This window comes from Vitis riparia, chromosome 13 (genome assembly GCF_004353265.1).
Source record: "Vitis riparia cultivar Riparia Gloire de Montpellier isolate 1030 chromosome 13, EGFV_Vit.rip_1.0, whole genome shotgun sequence".
Classification (NCBI taxonomy): domain Eukaryota; kingdom Viridiplantae; phylum Streptophyta; class Magnoliopsida; order Vitales; family Vitaceae; genus Vitis; species Vitis riparia.
The window spans coordinates 921,971-944,411 of NC_048443.1; the positions used below are offsets into that span (position 1 = coordinate 921,971).

The 22,441-nt window shown below is 28.8% G+C and overlaps 2 pseudogenes; both read left to right on the forward strand.

Annotated features, from left to right (window-relative positions):
* Positions 1-2,166: 2,166 nt before the first annotated feature.
* LOC117927593 lies at positions 2,167-8,410 on the forward strand (annotated as a pseudogene).
* Positions 8,411-12,965: 4,555 nt separating this feature from the next.
* LOC117927594 lies at positions 12,966-18,999 on the forward strand (annotated as a pseudogene).
* Positions 19,000-22,441: the final 3,442 nt, after the last annotated feature.

Here is a 22,441-nt window from a genome sequence, read left to right on the forward strand (position 1 = left end):
TTTGTAAGAATTATGCCAAAAAATGTTTTTAAGAAAATTTTCAAAAAAATAATTTACAACCTTTTTCAAAAATATTGTCAAACAAACCCTTAATTTTTAAGTAACAAGCCAACAATTTATATCATATAGACTTAGGTTAAAACTTCAACACTTATATGATAACAATTTTATACCATTAATTTTACCCTAATTAAATGTTAAGGTTGTAGTTTAAATAAACTTAATGTATGTTATTGATCATTCTGATTGTTTGATGGTATCAAAGGTTCTATGGAAAATCATGAATCTGAAACTCCAATTTATCAGGACTTGGACTCAACAAATGTTAGCTGAGTCACCTTCTTAATTTTCATCATCTCCTCCTTTGACACTTTCAAATTAAGTATGCTTGGCCTCAATCTGTTACCTTTCAGTAGTTATATTCAAATATTTACAGCAGGATGACTAAAAGATCGTCTTACTTATATTTGAAGAAACATCCATACATATATTTGAAGAAACATCCATACGTATATTTCAATAAAAGCTGCTCCCTTCTTCATTATCTTAATCAAGAGTGATTCATGCGGTCTTAAACAAATAAATCAACTCTCCAACTTTCAATTATTCATATTAATAAATCATTGATTGTTGTATGCAAATGTTTATATTTTACATTACCTATAGCTTAGGAGTAGTAGACATAAGATACTGAAAATTAGCAATCACCTAGATGGTGTAAAATACGGTTAACTGAAGGACAAGTTTTTTGTTGTTATATCTGTATTAATGACATCACACCCACCCAAGAAGAGTGCTCTCCTATTCTGACTTCCCTAGAGCCTCCTATAGCACAGTCGAGACAGCAACGAGTTCTTTGAATTAATAATTAATTAAGTTTTGTCATTCCTTCCTCTACTTTCATGGATCAAGAATAAAAATATATTACGTACCTTACCATTTAATTTAAGGAAGTTTTCATGAGGATGGGTTAGTGCTTCCATTATCTTTTCTCAGTTCCAAGTAACACGGATTTTATTTTATTTTTTCTAAAAATATTTGTTTGCCATTATGGTTTTGCTATCAATTTTTCATTTTTCTTTAAAAGGTTTAACATTTTACTAGTGATATTGGAGTTTTTCATAATGACAAAAAAATAAAGATAATATTTAATGCAATTACATTTATGGGACGTTAAACTTCAACTTCAATATCTTTATACTAAAAATAATTAAGAATGTATTTGATAGTAATTATAAAAAGTGTTTTTAATATTTCTAACATTTAAAAAATTTTATTTAATAAGTGTTAGAAAAATTAAAAATGTTTTCTAAAATCACTACCAAATAGATTTTAAGAGTTCATTTGACATTGATTTTAGAAAGCGTTTTTAGTTTAAATAACATTTTTGAAAAAAAAAATTAGGTGTTTGACAAATTTTAGAAAATACTTTTAAAATTCTAAAAAAATCATTTGTAATATTGAAAAATCACTTGTGAAGTTATTTGGACAAACATTTGATAGGTGGTTATCTTGAAAATACTTCTATTAAAAACATTTTGAATAATAATATTATCAAACAAACTCTAAATTATGTTTGTCAAATTATAATTATAGAAAAAAAATATCCATAATATATAATATATCAAAAATCATTGAGATATGCAACATCGATGTTTGTAAATAATTGTCTCATTTTGACGCACTCCGATTAGTTCTAACCATATTTTGATAACAATATATAATATGCCTACAGATTTCACACCAAAAAAGTGCCTTTTGGAGAGATGAAAAACGAAATAATCCTGTTTATTGGTTGAACTTTTCCATTCTTTTCTCAGCATAATAACTGCTTCAATTTATATAAATCTTCTAAATGGTATTGTGAATAGTTGGTCAGCTTGGAAAAGGATATCCTCTTTGTTCCGCTTATCCAACAATTTAATTAATGAGACTCCAAGACGAGTTTTCTTGGAAATACTAATATTTATCATATCGTCGATGGTCATCCCATCACGTTTTCTTAACTGAATGATTCAGATATATATATATATATATATATATATATATATATATATATATAAACCTTATTTTATAGTAAAAAATGTCATGTCATCAATTGGTTGATTTCCTCAATTTAGATCTATATAAAGAGAGTGAAGATGAACCTTCAAACCACAGCTTCTCATGGCATCTCATCAGTGCTCATTGCTCCTAGGCCTACAGATCTTGGTTGGCTCAGTGGCTTGGACTGAGCCAGTGGTTGCTGCCTCCTTCAATCGGAGTAGTTTTCAGGCCGGTTTCATTTTTGGAACAGCCTCGGCTTCTTATCAGGTAAGGAGATATTTTTGTGAATTTATATAGATTAATTTAAATTTAATTTATACATATTTCACATAAATTCATTTGTACCTAAATTCATTTTTTTTTTCATGAATTTCAAATATTCAAATTTGAAGTATGGTATACTACATATTCTATATCATGTCATATTCTTATTTTTAATATAAATGAATGTGTTCTGTGCATGGATTTTTCAGTACGAAGGTGCAGCAAAAGAAGGTGGCAGAGGTCCCAGTATATGGGATACTTTCAGTCATAAATACCCAGGTCTCTATTTGAGTTAATTAATTTTCATGACTTTTATTAACACATAATGATTGTGTTTGGATTTAAGCTTGAGGGTTTAGGCTAACATTTGAGTTTTAAAACTAAATCCAAAATAATGATGATGTCTTCAAAGAGATACTAAGCTCATCAAGTGGGAAAGTAGAAAACCTTAGAACAGCTATAAATGAGGTATAACACTGCCACCCCATTTATGATTTTATGGTTTTTTTTAATGGGTTCTCTCAATAATGGATACGTGGTGGTGGCACAAAAATTATTTTAAACTATAAATTTTATGGTTTCTTTTTTAAATCAGATCGAAGGCATTGGTCCCATCTACCAGCCATGCAACCGGTTTAATTTAGCTATTAAGTTACTCTACATATTAGACCTGAGGTCACCTGTTTGAATGGTTGGTTTTTTACTTTAATAATTTTTAAGATAATAAAATGACATAATATATTGAATAAAATTAAATGATAAAATTTATTTGATGTTAAAATATGTCTTCTTACTAGTAAATTATAAATACTATGCTTATGCTATTTAGTCAAATTAGAAATTTTAGTAAATTTATATTTTATCCTTATTATAATTTAATTTGTTAATATTAAAGATAGAAAGATGAAATATTTCTAATTTTTTTAATTATATACTTTTAATTAAGAACATATAAATTATAATTTTATAAAATCATGTTGAGTTGTGATTCAACCTCGATTCAACTAGTGAATTGTGATTTGATAATTTTTCTAATTCAATGATCGATATGATTTTGAAATCGTAGAAAATAATTAAATTTTTTATGTTGACAAATATAGAAAGGATAACAGATGATAGCCATGGTGATGTTGCAAATTATTTCTATCATCGGTATAAGGTATGGAATTCCTCATATTATCTTTTCTTTTTCATTTTCCTCTCGTTAATGTTATAAAAATTTTGGTGATATTTGTCAATAATATATTTGAATTGAATAGGAAGATGTGCATACAATGAAGGAATTGGGATTGGATGCTTTCAGATTCTCGATATCTTGGTCTAGAATATTGCCTCGTAAGTTTGTTGTTTCAATATTTTTATAAATTATTAAATTTGTTGCTCGGATTTTTTAATAATGCATAAAAATGTTAGAAGAATTATGATATTTACTAATTAATTAATTTTATTTTTTTCCCACACAACAAAGAAGTTGACTTTAAAAAGAAATAAGCTAGAAAAGAAAAGGAAAAGATTATTGTCCCTTTTCCACATTGAAGTTGATTCTTTGGCTAGTGAAGTTTCCAACCCCAATTTGAATAAGCATAATTTTGACTAGATAATAGAAGAGACAAATCCATAGAAATGACTCTCAGGTGATGACCTGTGTTGTGGAATGGCAAATAAGGTCATACCAGTTCATTTCTATGTTAAAAAAATTCTTTGTATCGTATCTTCCTTGATTGTAACAATTCAATATGAAACAAACACTACTAGTAAATTCATGTCATGTGTAAATATTGTCTATTACCTATGTGTTGGTGGATGGTCATGACACGAGCTTTTGAATAATAGGTCACAACCCACTAGTCATGGTTAAATCTTAACTATTTCAAATCTATCATCTCTCGCAACATCACAATATATTTAATTAAGCACATTAGATAAATCACCTCTTATAAGTATAAAAAAAAATTGATAGGAAGAGATATCACACCTAATGACAATTGAAAAGATGGTCATATCTCAAAAGATGTATCTTAGAGAAAATTGACTTTTGATTTTTTTTTTTATATTTATATATTTGTGGAATGCAATCAACAAAGGTTTTAATATATATTTGAAGTAAAATAAGTTTTAGTAAAAGTGACATCATTGTTGATTAACGAAATTTTAAAATGATAAATTAACTGATCTTATATCAAAATGTAATTAAATAATCATTAATTTTGACATTACTCTTTTTTGTGATAGAAATGGTTAATTAAAGAAAAAATATCCATATTATTTTATTTTTAGACTTAATGCAATAAACATACAAAGTTTAAATTATATTATTTATAGACTTAACATCATAACATGTGACATTAAAAAGTTGACCTAAATTCACCTAAAATGTGGTTAAATCTAAAAAGGCAAGCTCATTGTTAATATTGTTTAATGATAATAATTCAGAAAGATTCCAATTATAATTAATATTAACTTGGACAATATTTTGTCTTATCCATTAAAAAGCATTAAGGATGACATATCAATGTCTCCCAAAAGAAACCCTTGAATGGCTATTTACTCAAGTAGATCTCAAAAATAATAATAATAAAAATTATTCATTGCATGATTAGGAGAAAATGACAGTAAGTTTTTCAACCAATGTGATAATCAAATCACTTAGTTATAAATTGACCTTTTATTCCAATGAGTGTAACATATATTCAATTATTTTTTATTGGAACAAACATAAATTTTTGTAACTCAGGTGGGAAGCTAAGCGGAGGAGTAAACAAGGAAGGTATCAACTTTTACAACAACCTCATCAATGAACTACTATCAAAAGGTCATTAATTACTCCCTCTCATCTCTTTACATTTTGATGATTAGTTAGTCATATTTGTGTCTGCAACTTGAGCTAACTATATCCATTAACCCAAATACTAATTACTAATCTATCTTTTAACTTAGATTTAGAAAAATAAACTTAAGTTGAACTTGAGTTAGGTAACTTAGATTGAACATTAATTGGGTTAGCTTAGATATTAAATAAATAATTTTCATGTTTGGGTAAAGTTTAGGTTGACCACCAACCAATCTAACTCATTCGAGTTACACCCACTAACTTAATGCACCTAAATGTAGTATGTCAACCATCATTTTAGGATGGACTAATACCTAAGATAGAGCCCAACACTAGGTGGGTTTGGGATAAGCCAACGTTTGGGCTTTTCCAAAACTGTACCCTTATAAGTATCGTAATTGAATAAGCTTCAATTGAGGTTGTAAAAGTCAAGACTCAAACTCAAACATTCAATCTAAAAAATGAAATATTTGGATCAAAACACTAAAAAAAAAAAAAACTTGTTCCATATATGTTTCACTTTCCACAGGTCTACAACCCTATGTGACAATATTTCACTGGGATCTTCCACAAGTACTAGAAGATGAGTATGATGGCTTTTAAGCCCACACATTATGTAAGCAAAATCAAACCCTATTTTATTTACAATATACAAAAGAGTCTTTAACTACATATCTAAGTATATATACAAACACATTTGTGGGGCAAATTTTTTGTTTGTGAACACGATATGTATGTAACATGTTACCATACATTCAATAGAGATGATTTTCGGGACTTTGCGGAGCTTTGCTTCAAGGAGTTTGGCGATCGAGTGAAGTATTGGATCACCCTCAACTAGCCATGAACTTACAGCAATGGTGGTTATGACCAAGGAACCTTAGCACCAGGACGATGCTCTAAGTGGGTTAATGGAGCATGCACAGCTGGAAACTCTGCCATTGAGCCTTACCTGGTAGGCCACCATCTGCTTCTTTCTCATGCAGCTGCAGTAAAAGTGTACAAGGATAAATACCAGGTGAGTATGCAATGGTTTTTAGTAAAATTCACGGATAGTCTAGTACATTTGGTCTGTGCATCTATACTTAGAATTATGAATGAATTATGAACTACAAGATTAAGTTATTAACTAACCTAAAATCTTAAAGTTTTTAATAAGAAACTAGCAATTCATATCAAGTTTATTAGCATTTGGACTATTACATAACATGTAACAAAATTTAAAATAGTTTTTCCAATTGTTAATCAAATTTTGAGTCTTTAAGAATGGAAAAATCGTTATCAGTGCTATAATCCTTAACTAGAAATGTTATGCTAATATATAATCTATGTAGGCAACTCAAAAGGGGAAGATTGGAATAACATTGGTGTCTAACTGGATGGTACCCTACTCTGACCAAAAGGCAGATAAGAAAGCAGTCATAAGAGCCCTAGATTTCATGTTTGGATGGTTAGTATATACATGTATACACAACAATTAGCCTCTTGATTGTAAATTACTAAACTAATATTATTATATGTTTGTCCATATATAGGTTTATGAATCCATTAACCTATGGCGATTATCCATATAGCATGTGCACACTTGTTGGACCACGACTACCAAAGTTCACCCCTGAGAAATCTATGCTAGTGAAAGGGTCCTTTGATTTTCTTGGATTGAATTACTACACTGCAAATTATGCAGCTAACGTTCCTATTGCTAATACCGTTAATGTTAGCTACTCTACAGATTCTCTTGCTAATCTCACCAGTAAGTTTATATCAATTCCTCATATGTTGATTCATGACCACTATAAACCGATGTAATTAACATTTCTTCTTCTTTTTTTTCCTTGGTTAGCACAATGCAATGGAATCCCCATCAGTCCAACGGTATGTGGACAAAAAAAAAGTTACTAAAACACTAAGAAAAAAAGTCATATTATGCATGAATAGATAGTTGTAGTTAGGGGTGGCAAAAGTTTGATATAATTCATCTGCACAATCGGAATCTAACATGTTTTTCAAGGGTTAAATTGAGTATAATAGTATTTGGGTCAAATTTATGTTTACCAACATAACTCATTTAATAAATAGGCTATTTTTAGGTTGACCTATATATCGTAAATTTTATCCAAATTAATCACCTATTTAATAATCATATTGATTAATCCATTATAATTCTAATTTAAACTATATTTGACTTATATAAAATTTTATTTTGAATAAATAAGTCAAAATTGAGTCATAAACATACAAGTTGAAAAGTTAATTATATAGACTCGCACAAAATCTAATTCAATTGGATTATTAAACAATACCTAATTATTAATGGATTAAATAGGTTACATAATATATTTTATTAGGTTGTGCATGTACTCTAGGTTTATATTTTAACTTTATTATTTGTGTCACCTTTGGATTGACTTATTTAGTTAAGTGTTTCGCTTTTAGCACAATACAGAATAAGACTCACCAATATGAATTGTTACCCCTATATAACATAGCATATTTCTCTTTAGAGCATAAAGATATATCATTAATTAGTTCATTTTTATAAATTACATGTACGAAAAATGTATTTGCAGACTGGTTCAAGTGGGTTTAATGTCTATCCTAGTGGAATTTGGAGTCTTTTACTCTATACGAAAAGAAAATACAACAATCCACTTATTTACATCACCGAAAATGGTAAGGCTAATGACCTTTTATTAATTTCCTTTTCGGTCACATGTTATCTTAGAAACATATAGCTCAAAAGAATTATCTTATTACATCTTTAGTCAATTAACATAAATATTTGAAACTATTTTCAAGCATTAGTGAAGTCAATAATAATACCTTAACACTTAAAGAGGCGTTGAAGGACCCACAGAGGATAGATTTCTACTACCGTCATCTTTTGTTCCTTCAATTAGCCATGATCAAGTGAGTTTAATTATTTTGATATACATTTTTTTCTAGTGTTTATGGTTCTTGCAATTACTCATTTTTGAATTATTCCATTTTGACTATAGTAAGTATATTTATAACAACCTTATGATTATTTGATGGCACAAAATAAAAGAAACATATTCTAATTATGGCATATTAATATTTTTCTTTTTCTTTTTTTGTTGTAGGGATGGCGTTAATGTGAAGGGTTATTTTGCATGGTCATTATTGGATGACTATGAATGGAATTCTGGTTACACTGTTAGGTTTGGTATTGTCTTTGTTGATTATGGCAATGGTTTAAAAAGATACCCCAAGCATTCGACTCTATGGTTCAAGAAGTTCCTCCTATAATAGATGATCGAGCTTCACAACAATATCATTTCAATATATAAATTCAATAAGATGGAGATGATCATCTCTTTGTATCCCCATTTCATAATATGGTTGGTTTTCATATGGAACTACCATAATTAAATCTATAATAGATCTTTTTGTGTGTTGATTTTACAATATCGCCCATTTTATTATTGTCATATTTTTCAAAGTAAGATCATGTTAAGAGTATAAATGACTAAAATGATATTTGTACTTTCAATCCTCTCATCAAATTACAGGATACTTTCACATCCTTTCATCTAATTGTTTTCTATGCAATGAATAGCTAATAATAGCATACAATATACATCTTATAAAATAAAAGCATTTATATATTATTGTACTTACATTGATAGCTCTTGATATATTGGCATACGAACAAATATCTCTTAAATAAAGAATTTTGTATCCCCATTTCAAAATAGCTTTGATTTTTGCATAAAACTATTTTAATTAAATGCATAACGCATTCTTATGGGTTGATTTTACATTTTGTCTCTCATCTCATTATTGTCCTCCCTCTCAAAGTAAGATCATGCTAAGAGTTTAAATGACTAAAATGATATTTGCACCTTCATATCATTTCATCAAATTGTTTTCTTCACAATGAGCGGATAATAACAACATACCTTATTCATTTTATACAATTAAAAAACATTTATATATTATAGTTATTAGAAAGAAATAATATAATCATCTATTAGAAAACCCGACATCATATTGAAATAAATTTATAATTACATATATAGATAACCCTTGATATATGGGTGAACACACAAATTTCTCTTATATAGAAAACTATGAAACAAATTAAACTTTATTAATTTGCAGAATAGCTCTCGATACATTGTTGTACACACAACTTTCACTTGAATAGAGAATATGAAACAAATTAAACTTTTTAATTTATAAAATTATAAGTATAGTAATATTTATTTCTTTTACAATTAATGACTAAGAAGCTTGACTAGATTTGGCCCTTTTATCTTGACTTGACCTGAGCTTGATTTGAGTAATATTGAATAAAAGTGTGAATGCTTGATCTTGGATGAAAGATGCTACAAACTTCATTTTTGGATTTTCAAACTTATTCTTCAAGTTTTCGAAGAATTGTAAAGTTTCTTAAATTCTCGAGGCATACTCTATAATTTTTTTCAAATATAGAAATTTGAAGGTCTGAGAATGTGTTTTGAAAGTTAAAGAGGTCCTAAAGGTTAAGAAATTCTCTTTGATATTATCCTTAATTTTTTAGAGATAAGTATTGTTATTTTAATAGTTGTCTTTATAACTATCCAAAAATTGATATTAATAATTATTATTATCAGTACTATATATTTTAATTACTTAAATTGATTTATTTATTTAATATTTCAACATAAGATGAGTCCTCCTTTACATGGATCCCATATAACACATTTCATAATCTTAATTATGTGAAAAAGTGAATGACACATAGGAAGAGTTAATATGTCCTCTTAATTCAGTTTAAAAAAAAAAAAACTCTTTTCTCTAACTCTTATTTAAGGTGCATTGATTTCTCACTTGCAAATTCCTTTAGTACACTTTCAAATGCATCTTAACTTTTTTTTTTTTTTTTTTTTTTTACATTATGATCTAAATTTGTTTTAGGATTATAAATATTAAATTCATTCTTTATTTACTCATTGCGAGGGAATAGACTTCAAGTTGGTTGTATATTTGAAGAGATTGTGAATATACATTTAGAATTTAGTAATTCAAGTGTAAGAGGGTTGAAGACTTTGACCTTAAAAGTCTTAATAACAATGGGACTCCCACTCGGTTAGAAATTTGAGGAGAGTGGACATAAGTGAATTGTGAAACCACTATAAAAGAATTTGTATATCTCTTCCTTTTATCTTTTACTTAATTATTGTCTTATTTAGCATTTCTTATTCCTTTTGCCATTAATTGGTTATTTTTAAAAAAGTTTTTAACACCCAATTCACTCTCCCTCTTTTAGGTGATTTACTTTACTTATTTAAATTGGTCATTTTCTAATTCTTTTTCCTTTTTTTTTTTCTTTTTTTTTTTTCTTTTTTTTTTTTTTTTTTTTTTTTTTTGCTTCATTTTTGTAGATGAGATAATCAAACCTCATATAGTTTGGTTCTCACACTTGTAGCATATGAAGTCCATCTTCTCTTTATCTACATTAGAGTATTCCTTTTTTTGGAAGTCCTTTCTTGGATAGAATTTTCTTCCTTTATATTTTTCAAGTTTGATGAACTTCTTAAACTTTCTTGTGATAAGTGCAAGGTCCTCATCTTCTTTACTAGTCCTTTTTTTTTATATATATAAATAGTGAAGCTTTAAGATCTAAGTTTTTCTTTCTCTTGTCTCTCTCTTATGAATGGCCCTTTATTGTGATTTCATAAGTTATCAATGACCCAATCAATTTCTCCAAAGGAAGTTTAGTAAAGTCCTTAGCTTCATGGATTAGTGTAACCTAGACTACTCATTGCTGAGAAAGAGATCTCAAAATCTTCACAATCTTCTCTAATTAGTAATTGCATACAAATTTCTCAATGTTTTTTTTTTTATTTATTTAATAGGGAAAAGAAATGGAGCCCCTATTAATCCAATGGTATGTTGTTGGATTATGAAGTCTAAATCAATTTTGTTGTATTTCGCAAGAAATATCATGATCGAGCTCCTTACTAACCTCATAAGGATCAAGCTATCCAGTCAACTTGTGATGGTTTAAAGGGGTAGTGCCCCTTTGAATTTGTTTTTTGTATTTGATGAATGAAGAGTTTGTTCTTATTATATATTTAACCCTTTTATGATTTAAAAATTTTGTTTTTAGGGAGTCCGGTCACAATTGAGAGGAGAGTAAGAGTCTTCACTATTGTAATTCTTCCCTCTCGTTTGATTAGTGGATTCTTGAGTGTTGATACACTCTCTGGAAGGATCACATTGATTGTCGAACTACATTAAAATCTATTGTCTTTTATTTATTTTTGCTTGTGTGTGTGGTTTGGCAAAAATATGTTACAAAAAAAAAAAAAAAAAAATTGTTGAAAGTTTAATATGTTGGTAAACAACTTTACAAGTACATAGAGATGTAGAATTTCAAGCTTCTTTTATGCTCAAGAAGTTCACTATATCGGTTTATTTCTTTAAATAACATGTGTGGAAAAATAAATTTGCAAATTGCTTTAAGTCCGACTATCCATCAAAGAAGATTTTGTGATATATATTTTATTTAAAAAAAAAAGATGCAAAAATATAATTATTTACATCATCGAGAAAGGTAAGACTAAAGGACATAATTTAATTATTTTCATTGATCATACTTCATGTTATAGTTCCAATTCATTATGTCTTTAATCAATAAATTAAAGTTTTTTAATTATTTTTATACACTTAAAGGTCAAAAGTACTATTTGCTTAAGTTAAAATTTTACTTACATAAGGTAATGCCCGGGTACTAGATTTATCATGAAAATACACAAAACAATAAATATTTCGAGTTGATATGATATAGTTTGAAATATGAAAGGATGATTTTGCATTTTATAAATATTTTCTAATCAGCCCATGAAAACATGTTTTTCCTAATAAGAATTTGAGATAGTCTCCAATACCTAAAATATACATTTAAATTTATTTAGAAATAGTCTCAATACCTAAAATATAGATTTAAATTTATTTAGAAATTTATTTGGATCCTCCTTGGATATATTCCCATTCTAATCATCTTTCCTTTGATTTCATCAATGCCACCCCACCTGCCAGTAAGTCGCTTTGCTGTCCTCCGATGTGTGCCATGTCATTTGCCAACTTTGATTTTTGCCATAACAGAAACAATTCCATGATATTGAGAAAACTGGAAATAATTTCTTTAAAACAGTTAGAAATTAAATGATTTTCTCTTCCTTTTTTTTTTTCTAAGAAAACTTTTTTAGATTTCTTTCCTTTTTTGTTCGTTTTCTTTTTTCTTGAAAATACATTTGATAAAAAAAAAAAAAAGTATTTTAAAAAAAATGAAATTTATATAGTCTTGTTAAATTTTTATTTTTCACTATTGCAAAAAATGATTTAATAAAATTTAATTACAAAAATTCTACATAATACATGTCATGGTATGAGACATATTATTAAAAAAGGATTATTACATTATATTATTTTATTAATTTTTCTTATAATTAATTAAAGAAGTTACTCTAATATAAAAAATATATTCTTCTATAATAATCCATAATTAAATAAATAAACAAAATATTTATACCATACTTTTAAGATAATATTTATATTCAAATATATATAAAATAATATTTATTTATATTAATATTTTTATAGAGATAATGATTTTAAAGGCTGATGTGTGAAATGTATATGTTCATCCTCTTGTAGTTTTATCACATTGGGGTCACCACATATATAGAAAATAAAAATAAAAATAAAACCTTATTTCATGGTAAAAAAATAATCCTTCGAGTTTATTAATGTCCTAAATTTTGGTCTATATACAAAGGGAGTGAAGTGCTGAACCATGAAGCCACAGCTCTTCATGGCAATTCAAGGCTCATTGTATCTGACTCTACTAATCCTCGTTAGTGTATTGGCTTGGACTGAGCCAGTGGTTGCTACCTCCTTCAATCGGAGTAATTTCCGGCTGATTTTGTTTTCGGAACAGCCTCATCTTCTTATCAAGTAAGAACATATTTTCATACATAAATCAATTGTAATCTAGCCGTATTTTGTATGAATTTTCGTATATGTTCATTTTTTTTGTGTGAGTATATTTTCAATAGGAATGAATGTGTTTTGTTTATGGATTTTTCAGTACGAAGGTGCTGTCAAAGAAGATGGAAAAGGTCCTAGTATATCGGATACTTTCAGCCATAAATATCCAGGTCTCTCTTTGGGTTAATTTTTGACATAAAAATTTTCGGTTACTATAATTGAGTTTAAAATTTAGAGTTTAGGATTCAAAAGGCAAGGCTTATTGCCATTTCACAAGTGCTTTTCTTTCTTTTGCAAACCTTTTTAATTTTTCTTGGAATGTTTGGCTTATGATCTATCCATTCTTTTTCTTTTTTCTCCAGAAAAGTGAATTTCCATATTCATTTCCATGAAATTACCCATGGTTTTGATATCTCATATCTCCCTTTTTTTATGGAATTTTTTTTCCTAAAAATTAATAGATTTTCTAAAATAATTATTTTAATTGCTTTATTTTAAAATCATTTGTATCAAAGGGATAAGATAATCCTTAGAAAAAACCTGGTACTTACTAAAAAATTTGAGTATAACTTCAATTACCTCTATACTTTTAAAAGGAAAAGAAATTGAATATAAGGTGGGATTGATGGAGAGTATTTGTATCTAAAAATATTTATATTTCATGTTTTTAAAAAATGGAGGTTATTCTTTGGATGGTTATTTTATCCTATTTAATTAAATGATCCTTTATTTTATATGTCATCTGCTACAAAATTTAAAAAAAAAATCATGGTGTCTTCCAATATTATATCATCACATGCACATTTAATATTGGGAAAGAAAAAAACAATTAGACAATTATGTTTAAATTCTAATTGACATAAATAATAATTTTGTATTGATATATGACAATTTTAATTATTTTATGAGATTTTTTGTGTTGACTAATAATGTATGTAGGATAATTGATGGCAGCAATGGTGATATTGCAGATGATTTCTATCATCATTATAAGGTATTGGATTCATCATTCTAAATTTTTTACTCACTTTTCCTTTTTTAAGGTTTTAAAAATTGTATGTTTATTTTATTACTAATGGTGGATTTGAATTTAATAGGAAGATGTGCACATAATGAAGGAATTAGGGATGGATGCTTTTAGATTCTCAATATCTTGGTCTAGAGTGTTACCTCGTAAGTTTATTGTTTCAATATGCTCATTAATTATTAAACTTCCTGCCTAGATATGTTAATAGTATAAAAAAGTGTTAAGAGAGTTACCATATTCAAAAACTATAATGTTTTTTTAATAATTCCATTGTGCTTCCCACACAAACACACAAGAAAAAAGAATTCACTTTAAAATATATATATATATATATATATATATTAAGAAAACAAAATGAAAAAAACCATTGCCCCTTCTCTTTTGAAGTTAATTTTTTCACTTCTAAGTTTGTCATGCAAATACAATGATTTATTGTTATGCCCATTTTTTTCCAAATTCAAACCTTTCATTATGTTAAACATGAAGGCACCCCATGACACCCCATTTAAAGTAAGCATCATTTTGACCTTGTAATTTGACAAAAGAAAATTTTATGATACCAATTTCATATCATATTGAATTAAATTTGAGTCCTTCATATACATGACAAAATTTAGGCATAAACGTCAAAGATACAAAACAAAATATTAATATTAAAAATGAAATTAAGATATAAAAAAAATTAGACTAATTAAATAAGAAAAAAATGAAACATATGTACCAAAAAATGAAACCACCGAAAGGTATTAAAAAAAATAGGATTTATTTTTATTATATGGTCATATTTTATTGTGTGACTTTCTAAAATGATGTAGAAATGTAGTTTTTCAATACCATAGAAAAATCATGACAAGAAATAAGTTCATAAACAAAACTCTAAATTGGTGATGATCTAACTCAAGGAGCTACAAATGAAGTCACTCTCATTCACTTAATGTGTTTACTTTCAACACTAAATAGTCCTTTAATGTTTTTATATACCTTTATAGATTTTAATAATTGAATATGAAATAAAATGAAAAAGTATTAAAATTTTCACTTATAACATAATTGCTAATCACATATAAATATCGTCTATTAACTATGTGCTCATGTTGACTTAGGATACAATGTTTCCATTATGATCCTTGGATTTAGGTCTCGATGTCTTCATCATAAATCTAGGGATCATAATGTTCCTAAATCTAGGGATCATAATGGGAACATTGTACCCTAACTCAGTATGAGCATATATATATATATATGCTAACTATGGGGTACAATGTTCCCATTATGATCCCTAGATTTAGATATTGATGTCCTCATCATTACCCATGGATTCATGGATGACCCAACCTTATATTGTTCAAGGTTGGTTTTGATATCGTGCCCCTCACAATTTTAAAATATATCTATACATATTAATTAAGTTATTTGTTTTAAGTGTCAAAAACTTCTCTATGCATGGATAATCACATCCATGACAATAAAAATAGTGACATATCTTAAAGATTTTTTATGCATTTTTTTCCTTATGTTGATCTTAATGTAATGTTTTGCTTCTTAATTATATAAGCCTGGATTTATTTTATTATATCTAAAAATGATCTCTTTTTTTTCACTCACTTCCTTGTTAATCAATGAAATCCAAAAGTAATACATCATTTGTTAACTTAACTCTTATGTTAAAAAATTTCTCTAATGTAATTAAAAATTAAAGTAATTGATTTTACATCTTTTTCTCTTATCTTGATGCAAATGGTTACTTTAAAATAAATAAATAAATCTATAATATGTTATTTTTAGCCTCAAGCAATGAACTTCATTAGCCTAAAATATAGTTGAATAAAAGAAGTTTACTGCTAGCTTATATTTTTTTATTGGATAAAGAAATATTTCAATTATATATTAAAGTTAATTGGGTCAATTTGTTGTCTTATCTATTCAAATCATTAAGGATTGTATATCAATGTTGCTTCTGAAAAGGAAAATCCTTGAAAATCTGAACATTTAGTTAGAAAGCATATTAAAAGAAATTATTCATAAGGTGTTAGAAATTCAAGACAAATCATACAATTCCAAAGGAAAAAAGATAATACATAATTTTATGGAAAGATTGTCATAGTTACTCTTCCAACCAATGTTATGAGATGGAAATTAATTTTAATAAAGTCAAAAACTATTTTTTTTTATTGTGGTTTAACTTATAAATTTTATGTTGAGATACTATAAAAAGTTTTATATTAATTTTATATAATAATATTATCCCACAATGTTATAAATTGACCTCACATTCCTTGAAAGATGCATAAATTTTGTACTCAGGTGGGAAGCTAAGTGGGGGAGTGAACAAGAAAGGCATCGACTTTTATAACCATCTCATCAATGAGCTATTATCAAAAGGTCATTATTCTTCCATCTTTTTATAATTTGATGATTAGTTGGTCAATTTAAGGCTATAGCTTGTACAAGCTCAACCCTCCCACCTGATCAATTGAAATATATTATTACTAATTCAAGTCTAACTTGATTTTATTCGAACTTCTAGAAAAATAGGTCTGAATTATATTTAGATTGTGTAATTCAAATTGAGCACCAGGTTAGATAGAGCTTTAGGCAGATAAACAAGTTTGGGTTTATCTAAAGTTGACCGCCAACCGACACAATCGGTCTGAGTTTTACCTTTGCCCTATCAATGTACCTAGCTAAATCTAGGAATGTAAACGAGTTATGTTGGAAATAGCTTAGATGTGAATAGCCTAGACATCACTCTAGGCTAGACAAATGCCCAAGATTACGCCCAGCTCTAACCGTGCTTGTATTAATTGAACTTGGTTTGGCCCCATTTTCTTTTTCTTTTTTGCCAAAATTCAACTTAGGCTATATATGGAGGTTGAGCTAGATACTCAAAGCATAGACTGGTAAAGTAAATTAGCTACAAATTAATATGGAGAAAAACACTAAAGAGCTTGTTCTAAATTTATTCCACTTATTGTAGGTCTACAACCCTATGTGACAATATTTCATTGGGATCTTCCACAAGCACTAGAAGATGAGTATGGTGGATTTTTAAGCCCACACATTGTGTAAGTAAATCAAATTCTACCTTCTTTACCATTCTATACTCCTCAATGATATATATGAAAAATATAAGCATTTCTAGAACAAGTCTTGTTAATTTGCTTATAAAAATTTTAGTATTCCTCGTATCTGATACATGACATGTTACTGTACGATCGACAGAGATGATTTTCGAGACTTTTCAGAGCTTTGCTTCAAAGAGTTTGGTGACCGGGTAAAGCATTGGATCACCCTCAACGAACCATGGACCTTTAGCTTGGGTGCTTATGACCAAGGAGGCCTAGCACCGGGGCGGTGTTCTAAGTGGGTTAATGAAGCCTGTGAAGCCGGAAACTCTGCCACTGAGCCTTATATTGTAGCCCACCATATGCTTCTGTCTCATGCAGCTGCAGTGAAAGTATATAAGGATAAATACCAGGAAAGTGAATAACAAGCTAGAGTTTCAAGCATGATCCATTGGTTTGTCAGTCTTTATTTAGTAACGAATGAATTATGAACTATAGTTTGATAATATTAAGTTATCAACCAACCAAAATGCTTAAGTGGTATATAAAGGTAATTTACTAACATGTAGTCTAATACATAAGAGGTAAAAAAAAATGTAAAATAGGAGTGCATGGAATCAATTAAGTGTTATGATTACTTATTAGGTTTTGAAAAAATTTATACAAGTCTTTAAGAATGGAAGATTATTATTAATCTTATAATACTTAACTAGAAAGGTTGAGTTGATAATACTTAAACTGTACAGTCATCTCAAAAGGGGAAGATTGGGATAACATTGGTATGCCATTGGATGGTGCCCTACTCCAACCAGACAGCTGATAAGAAGGCGTCCAAAAGAGCCTTAGATTTCATGTTTGGATGGTCAGTATATATATGCATCACAAAAAACTAGTCTTTTAGTTATAAATTACAACATATACTAATATTATTCTATGCCTATTCATAGGTTTATGGACCCGTTAACCTATGGTGACTATCCACATAGCATGCGCATACTTGCTGGAAATCGACTGCCTAATTTCACCTTTGAGCAATCTATGCTAGTCAAAGGATCTCTTGATTTTCTTGGATTGAATTATTACACTGCAAATTATGCAGCTAATATTCCTGTTGCTAATATCGTTAATGTGAGCTACGCAACCAATTCTCTTGTTAATCTTACTAGTAAGTCCATATAAAATCCTCAAGGTTTGATTTGTATAATGATTTCAATAAATCATCTTGATCATTGTTGACCTATATATGTAATTAACTTTTAATTTTTCCTTTTGTTTGATAGAACAACGCAATGGAGTCCCCATCGGTCCAATGGTATGTGATCAATAAATTGTTGTTTTGTAGTATTGCATACTTATTTTATATATAGAATGAGAATCATTAATAACTTCATTTTCATAAACTAAACGTTGAGAAATGAATTTGCAGGCTGGTTCAACTTGGCTTAGTGTCTATCCAAGAGGAATCCGTAATGTTTTACGCTACATTAAAAGAAAGTACAAGAATCCGCTAATTTACATCACTGAAAATGGTATGACTAATGGTCTTTTAATAATTTCTTCACCCATTAGACATTATTTCATAAATGTATACTTCAAAAAAATCTTCTGTTCTATATTTAATTGATTAACTTGAAACTTTGAAACCATTTTTAGGGTATAGTGAAGTCAACAATAGTACCTTACCAACTAAGGAGGCTCTAAAGGACCACAGGAGGATAGATTACCACTATCGCCATCTTTTGTTCCTTCTATTAGCCATCAAGTGAGTTTAATCTCTTAGAGATACGGAAATTTTTTCTAGTGTTAAGGCTTTTTGCAATTACTCCATTTTGGATGATTTTAACATGACAATAGGTATATATTTGCATGTATTTTACAATGATTTGATTATGAATGAGAAAAAAATACTAATAGTAGGGTATCAAAATTTTTGGATGTAGGGATGGTGTTAATGTTAAGGGTTACTTTTCATGGTCATTGTTAGACAACTATGAATGGAACTTTGGTTACACTCTAAGGTTTGGCATTATCTTCATCGATTATGATAATGGCTTGAAAAGGTACCCCAAATATTCAGCTATGTGGTTCAAGAAATTTCTCAAAAAATAGAGGAATTTCACAACATTATCTTTTTAATGTATGTATTTAATAAGATGGAGATGATCATCTCTTTTGTATCCTCATTTCATATAGAATAACTATGGTTTTCTTGTGGAAGTGTTTTTTTAAATCCTCAGTGGATCTTTTGATCTATCACTCATTTCATTTGTTGTCTTTCCTTTCAAAGTGAAACCATGTTAGGAGTCTAAACAACCAAAATGATAGATAGATATTCTGAATTCTTTCTTTACATTATTTTTTCTTTGTAGGATTAACTAATAACATTAGACATACTAGGTGTAGCCCACCTACTCTCATGTATTCACTAATATTCAATTTCAATTCTATGTCAACATGTGATAACAAGCTAATCAATCCTATGGTACAAACCGAAGAGGAGGGATTAAATTAGGTGTTAGTCTGTCCAATTGTTTTTTAAAAAATTAAAATCAAGTAAGAACAATTGTATAGCAATTAAAAAAAAAGAGTAAGAGATATTCAATTTACATTTGTAATAGTTTGAGACAACCTGCCTATATATGACTACTTTCTCTACCTTCAATCTCAAACTTGAGGTCATTCCACTATTAGTAAAGCTTTGCAAATTTTTACGCTTGGAGCATGCCCCATTTAACCTTTATAATTTCTTACAAGTGATACCCTACACTTAACAAGTACTCGAGTGATATATTACACTTAAACAAAACCCTCTAGTGATACCTCAAACTTGACACAAACCCTTCAATGAATACTCACACTTGCTACAAATCCTCTAGTGAACACTTACAAGGTTTACAAGAGAAGAATAATATAACAAACTCCTACTTAGCAAGTTTGGCTCAAAGGATAGAAAGGAACTAGGATTAAAGGTACATTAAGCAAGAATAAATAAAAGTAATTAAATATGTACTCAAACACTTTTTAAAGCTCAAATAAATAATCTAACTATAGTTTCTCAAGATTCCTATTGTTCATAAATATGCTTCAAGAGTTTTGAATAAGAGTTTCAATGTGAAAATAGTAGTTAGACACATTTTGTCCGATGCCATCCTAGACCCCAAAATTGGTCCTATTTTTTATCTAAACTTTGATGCCTATTTATATATATATATACATGCACTCTTATTTGTATTTTTATTATTTTATTCTTTTATTTTATTTGTATTTTTGTTTTATTTTTCTTTATTTTACCTTATTTACTTTACTTTTGAGGAAGAAATAGAATTAGAAGGAAAATCAGAATTATTTAGAAAACAGAAAATCAGGATTTTGAGAGAGAGAATCAAGTTATCAGAAATTAAAGAAGGCTCTCTCCGTCCGGCAAGAGCCGGCCTCCCTCCTTCTCCCTGGTTCTTCTTTCTTTCTTGAATTTTTTTTATTTTCTTCCTCTGCTTCTCTCTTTGCTCTTGGCCGCCATCTCTATTACCAGTACACACTACCACCTCTCTGCTATCACCCTTCCATGGCCGTCGCTCTCACCACCGTCCGCCTTAAAACTCCACCATCTCCAACTCCTCTTCCTGACTAGCCAAAACCACAGATCAACGACCACCATGGCTGCCACCTACATCCTTCATCTCGCCTCACCACGCGCTGCCACTTCTCATCTCCATTATGCCCTCACAGTCCATGCACCGTCACCTCCCAAGTTGTTGCTTCCTCTCTCTCTCCGGCTCCATCTCCATCACCACACCACAGCCAGCTTCATTCAGTCCACAACGGACCATTGCCGACACAGTCACCCTCTCCATCTCCCTCACAGCCTCACCCATGGCCGCCATTACCTATTATTGTTATTAGAAAGAAATAATATAACCATCTATTAGGAAAACCTAGCATTATTTTAAAATAAATTTATGATTACATAGATAGCTCTTGATACATTGGTATACCTACAAATTTCTCTTAAATAGAAAATTGTAAACAAATTAACTTTTATATATTTCTTTACAATTAATGACTAAGAAGAAGCTTGACTAGGCATGAGTCTTGGGTCTGGTCTTGACCTGATATAAGTTTACTTTGAATAATATTGACTAAGTGTGTGAATGCTTGATCTTGGATTAAAGATACTACAAACTTGATTTTTGAATCTTCAAACCTATTCTTCAAGTTTTAGAAGATTTGTAAAGTTTCTTAAATTCTTGAAGCAGACTCTTTATAATTTTTTTCAAATGTAGAAGTTTGAAAGTATGAGAGTATGTTTTGAAAGTTAAAGAAGTGTAAAGATTGAGAAATTATCTTTAATATCATCCTCAATTTGTTTTAGAGAAATTTGTCCTAGGATTATAAGCATTAGATTCATTTTTTATTTACTTGAGGAAATAGACTTCAAGTTGGTTATATACTTGAAGAAATTGTGAAAGTACAGTGTAAAAGGATTGAAGATTTTTACCTTAAAAGTCTTAGTGATAGTGGAATCTCCCCTCGTTAAGAGTTTAAGGAGAGTAGACGTTAGTAAATTGTCCACTCTTTTATTTGACATTAGCATATTGTCAAACCATTATAAAAGAGTTTGTGTATTTCCCTTTATCTTTTATTTAATTGTTGTCTTGTTTAATATTTTTTATTCCTTTTATCATTAATATGTTGTTTTTGAAAAAAAAAATTAACATCCAATTCACTCTTACTTATTTAAATGAACCATTTTTTACAATCTTTTGACTCATTTTTGTAAAGGGGATAATCTTAGTGGACTCTCACACTTGTAGCATACCAAGTCCTTCTCTTTATCTACATTAGAGGATTTCTTCTTTTGGAAAACCTTCCTTGGATATATAGGATTTTCTTCCTCTCTTTTTTTCAAACCTTATTCACTTCTTAAAGTTTCTTGTGATAACTACAAGGTACTCTTCTTCAATCATTTTAAGAGTTAGATTTTGCTTTCTCTTGTCTTTCACTTCTTGATAACACTTCATTGTGATTTCATAAGTCATCAATGACCCAATCAATTCTTCCAAAAAAAGTGTTATAAAGTCTTTAACTTCTTGAATTGTTGTAATCTTGGTATCTCCTTACTTAAGAAGATATATCAAAATCTTCCTAATTTCTTCGTCCCTTGTAGACTTTTCCCAATGCTTGAATTCCATTAATGATGCCAATAAACTT